Below are 6,000 nucleotides of genomic sequence, written 5' to 3' on the forward strand. Positions count from 1 at the left end.
ATGTACTCCGGAAGAACAATGTGCTGGAGAGCTCGGCTTGCCAACAAGTTGTGAAATCATTGCGGCGCTTGGCTTCTCTGTACGACATCATTCTTTCCCGGCGTCCCTCAATCGAGAGATTCCTTAGCCGTTTCCCGCTAACAGATGCTCACACTCCAACTCAAACCTCTAATCCACTTACTCAAAATTCTACTCCAAATCAGCAACGGACTCAGGAGCAACCGGAAACGTCAAGACAAGAACGCCCTGAAGTTCGTAGAGGAGTTGTGAACATGAGTGAGCAAGATCAGCGAATGCTTCGTGAAGAGACTCTTCGCCGCCGAGGTGCTAGAACTTCCCGGACTCGGGGAAGAGGCGGCAGGTCGATCAGAGCATCTCGTCCACCTACTTATTCTTCAACTGCTCGGAACGCCCGAACTCAGCATCATGAGGATTTTTCGGATAGGTGGCTCAACTTCAGCAATCGTAGACAGTAGAATAGTCCTTTGTAATGGTGTAACGCATTCTCGTAGGGCAGCGGAATTGTATGCCGAACAAGACTTAGTAAATGAAATTTTTTCATTTCGCTTCTATCACTGCGTATTTACAGTTCAGCGATTTTTTATTTCATTTATTGTACTCGTCCTCGGTCTTATGAAGTAAACTCTTCTTTGACCGGACTTAGTTAGTGTCCTTATTTGGCGAGTTTTATCGCTTGGATTGGACTTTCCCTAGTTAACCGAAGTGGTTTTCGGCTTATTGCAGTTCGTTTCAGACGAATTGCTTGTTTCTTAAGCTGAATTGTGGAATCTTGTATCTTCCTTAGAAGCTTGGACTCACAATTGTCTTTAATACATGATCTAAAAGAAGGGGATTAGCCTTCAAGGAACAATATACCTCAGTAACATTTATAAGAGACAAAACGCACATAACCCTAGGACCGAACTAGACACAAGAACAATAAAAATATGAAAGCACATAACCCTAGGACCGAACTAGACACAAGACTGACCGGACCTTGTCTCTTACAAATAGAACTTCTTGAGGTTGGAAATATGCCATGTTCGGGGTACTTGTTCTCCTGACATGTGAGTTAATTTATAAGACCCTTTTCCCAGGACTTCTGACACCCGATACGGACCTTCCCATGTGGGTTCAAGTTTGCCCAGCTTTTCTGCTCGGCTTACTTCATTGTTTCTCAATACGAGATCTCCCACTTGAAACTGCAGCTTTTTCACCCTTTGGTTATAATACCGGGTTACTTGCTCCTTGTACTTGGCTTCTTTTATGAAGGCCAATTCTCTTCTTTCTTCGGCAAGATCTAGTTCGGCTCTCAGTCCGTTGTCATTCATTTCTGTTGAGAAATTAAGGGTTCGGGGGCTGGGTATGCCGATCTCAACCGGAATTACGGCTTCAGTGCCGTACACTAGACTGTACGGAGTTTCACCGTTGGAGGTTTTTGGTGTAGTTCGGTAAGACCATAGGACTTGAGGAAGATTTTCTACCCATTGTCCTTTGGCTTGTTCTAACCGAGTTTTTAATCCTTTCACCAAAGTACGGTTTGTTACTTCCGTTTGTCCGTTTGCTTGTGGGTGAGAGACTGAAGTGAACCGCTGTTGAATATTCAACTCTTGGCACCAATTCTTGAATGTTTTGTCAGTAAACTGAGTCCCATTATCTGAAATGAGGATATGGGGTATGCCAAATCGGCAAACTATGTTCTTCCAGACAAAATCTAATGCCTTTGAGCTTGTTATCGTAGCTAATGGTTCAGCCTCCACCCACTTTGTGAAGTAATCCACGGCAACGATCAAGAATTTCATTTGCCGGGGAGCTTGTGGTAGTGGTCCTACTATGTCTATGCCCCATTGCATAAAAGGCCAAGGGCTTTGCATAGCACATAGATCAGTCTGCGGCGTCCTTGGGATATTTGCATGGATTTGGCATTTCGTACATTTCTTAACTAGTTGTACTGCTTCTTGCACCAAAGTTGGCCAATAATATCCCCATCTCAGAACTTTTTTAGCTAATGCTCTAGCTCCGATGTGGCTACCGCAAGATCCTTCATGAACTTCTCTAAGGATGTAATCCGTCTCTTCTGGTCCTACACATCGCAATAACGGTTGAAGGTAGGACTTTCTATATAGGACTCCTTCATGAAGTTCATACCGACGTGCTCGGCATGTGATTTTCCTTGCTTCTCTCTTATCCTCGGGCAGTTGTCCTTGATCTAGATACTTTAATATTGGCGTCATCCAGTTTGGTGAACTGGTTACTGAGTGTACTTCAGCTTCATCAATGCTTCTGTGCGGTAATTCCTCCACCTTTGAGCTCGGATATGAGGCCAACTTACTTAAAGTATCTGCTCGGCTATTTCCCGCTCTGGGAATGCGGATTATCCGAAAATAAGTAAAATTTGGGCTAATACTTTGCGCTTTGTCCAAGTATTTTTTCATCCTTTCACCACGGGCTTCACTTGTACCCAGCATGTGATTCACTATGACTTGTGAATCACAATGAATTTTGAGAGATTTGACAAGTAGACGTTGCGCTAACTGAAGTCCGGCAAGAAGGGCTTCGTATTCGGCTTCGTTATTAGTGGCTGGGAATAAGAACCGAAGTGAATAAGTTACTTCGTGTCCGTCGGGAGCGATAAGTAGAATACCAGCTCCACTTCCTGTCTTATTCGAAGCTCCATCTACGAATCCAATCCAACAGTCCGGCGGCTCTACTTCGGGTTTCTGGGGCTGTGTTAGTTCATCATTGGTAGGATTTTTCTGTTCGGCAATAATAGGGATTGCCTGATCGAACTTTGCCTCTACAAGAAAATCTGCCAAGGCTTGTCCCTTGATGGCTTTCCGAGGTAGATATTCTATTGAATGTTCTCCCAACTCTATGGCCCACTTGGCAATTCTGCCTGATGCTTCTGGCTTAGTCAAAACTTGCCGAAGTGGAAGATCGGTTAAGACGCATACTTTGTGAGCATAGAAATATGGCCGCAGTCTCCTTGCTGCATTTACTAATGCCAGAGCAATTTTTTCCAGAGGTTGATACCTTGTTTCGGGACCTCTTAATGCTCGGCTTGTAAAGTAGATAGGACGCTGTTTTAGGCCTTCTTCTCGTACAAGCACCGCGCTAATGGTTTGATCTGATGCTGCTAAATATAAGAATATCACTTCGGCATCTGTTGGAGCAGAGAGAATAGGAAGTTCGGTTAAATAACTTTTGAGTTCGTCAAAAGCCTTTTTCTGTTCGGCTCCCCACTCAAACTTTGGTGCCTTCTTCAAAACATTGAAGAACGGCATTTGCTTTTCGGCTGCTTGGGAAAGGAATCTATTCAGTGCGGCTAGACATCCAGTTAGCCTTTGCACATCATGTATGGACTTCGGCATTGCCATGTTCTGAACAACTTGAACCTTTAGGGGATTTGCCTTGAGTCCTTCCTTTGAAACCCAACAACCCAGAAATTTTCCCGAATCTACCAAAAAGGTACATTTTTGGGGATTGAGTTTGAGGTTGGCTTTTTTGAGCACGTCGAGAGTGGATTTGAGATTGTTTTCGTACTCCGAAGTGCTTCTGCTTTTAACAACTATGTCGTCAACATATACTTCAACCTCTTTTCCGATCAGGTGCCGAAATAGCTTATCTACCATCCTTTGATATGTGGCTCCGGCATTCTTTAAACCAAATGGCATCTTTTTATAAGCAAAAATACCGAAGTCAGTAATGAAAGCCGTTTTTGAAGCATCATTCTCATCCATTAAAACTTGGTGGTATCCTTTATACAAATCAAGAAAACAGAAAATTTCGAAGCCTATCAGAGCTTCTACTTTTTTATCTATGTTGGGAAGGGGGTAGCAATCTTTAGGACAGTGCTTATTTAGATCCGTAAAATCTATGCACATCCGCCATCCTCCTTCTTTTTTCTTGATCATCACAGGATTGGCCACCCAAGAAGGATATTTTACTTCAAATAATACATCCGCTTTCAGTAATTGGCGGACTTCGTCATGGATGACTTGATTTCTTTCTGCCGCAAAGAGTCTTTGCTTCTGTTTTATAGGCCGGACTGAAGGATCAATATTTAACCGATGTGTAATTACCTCGGGAGACACTCCAGTCATGTCCAACGGAGACCACGCAAAGACATCTTTGTACTCTTTGAGGAGCTGGATGGTCTTTTCCCGGAGTAGAGGTGTTCCCGCGAAACCGATCTTGACCGTTCTGGATGGATCATCTTCGTATAACTGAACTTTCATCGAGTTCGGCTCCGGTGTGACTTCGTTCATTTCGCCTGCCTCTGACTCCGGCTGCTGTGATTGCTATGCTTGATGGTGCCGATCTGATTGTTCGGCACTTTTAAGCGCAATCTGCAAACATTCTTTTGCTCTCTTTTGATCACCTCGGATGACTGCTATCCCTCCTTTAGTGGGGATCTTGATTGTGAGGTGATAAGTAGAGCAAATGGCCCGAACTGTGTTGAGCCAGTCTCTTCCCAGTATAATGTTATACGGGGATCGAGCTTTTACCACAAAAAACTCGATCATCGTACTGGAGCTAGTAGGCGCTCTTCCTACCGTAATCGGAAGGCTGATAATACCTTCAGGGCGGGTGTCCTCCTGGGCGAAACTTTTCAGAGGAAGTGGGGCCGGACTGAGCCGAGCTGGATCCACTTCCAGTTTATCAAAACATTCTTTAAAAAGAATGCTAACCGACGCTCCAGTATCCACAAACACTCTGTGGATCAGTTTGTTTGCCACTCCAGCTTGAATGACAATAGCGTCTTGATGAGGAGAAATGGCCGGGACGGGATCTGCATCTGAAAATGTAATTACTTCCTCCTTCTTCAGCCTTTTATGTGTTGGCTCCTCTCGATTGAAGCCTCTGCGCTCTGATTTTAGAGACGATTTAGTCTTCCCGGCTGGGAGAGCGTCAATAGTCTGGATCACTCCATCATATTGCGGCTCGTCATCGTCTTCGGGATCCTGTTGCCTTTTAGGATCCTGAGGAGCGCAGTTCGCACTTCTCTGTTTCTTATTCTTTTTCGGCGGCTTGCTTTGGTATTTTTTTAACGTCCCTGGTTTCACAAGAACATCAATATCTGCTGCCAAATTTCGGCACTCCTCGGTATCGTGACCGTGGTCTTGATGGTAGGAGCAATATTTATCCTGACTTCGGCGCGTGGCCGATTTCGTCATCGGCTTTGGTTTTTCGAACATATCAGAATGCAGTTCGAAAATTTCCGCTCTCGACTTGTTCAATGGTACGAACTGAGCGGGTGGTTTCTCAGGATTGAGACGTGGTCCCAATCTGTCTTGTACCGGTGCCCTTTGAATTCTTTCAAAAGGAGTTCGGCGAGGATGTCCCTGATCGCTATGATCGGGCTTCCTCTTGTCTCCTCTGGAAGAGCTGTCTAAAGACCGTTTTCGACGGTCTGCCTCATCAGCACGAGAAAACTGGTCCGCAATGTCCCACATCTCTTGAGCTGTTTGCGGACTGCATTCAACGAGCTTTCTGTAGAGAGCTCCTGGCAGAATTCCATTTTGGAATGCCGAAATGACAAGTAGATCATTGAGATCATCTACTTGTAGGCATTCCTTGTGGAATCTTGTCATGAAGTCGCTAATCTTTTCATCGCGACCTTGACGTATAGAAAGCAGCTGAGCCGAAGTGATTCGGGTTTCAGCTTTCTGGAAGAACCTCCTATGAAAAGCATCCATTAGATCTCTGTAAGATCTAATGCTGCCTTGAGGGAGGCTATCAAACCACCTTCTTGCGTTCCCGATGAGCAGCTCGGGAAACAGCTTACACATATGAACCTCATTGAGACCTTGGTTCGCCATATTATACTGATAGCGTCCCAGGAAATCATGAGGATCCACTAACCCGTCATAAGTCACTGACGGAGTTCGGTAATCCTGTGGCAACGGAGTTCTGGTGATATCATCCGAAAATGGAGTCTTCAGCGCTCCATACATAGCGAATCCGACATCTCTACGGTATGGTGGAGATGGAGTTCTC

Source organism: Salvia splendens, chromosome 20 (assembly GCF_004379255.2).
Source record: "Salvia splendens isolate huo1 chromosome 20, SspV2, whole genome shotgun sequence".
Taxonomy (NCBI): Eukaryota; Viridiplantae; Streptophyta; class Magnoliopsida; order Lamiales; family Lamiaceae; genus Salvia; species Salvia splendens.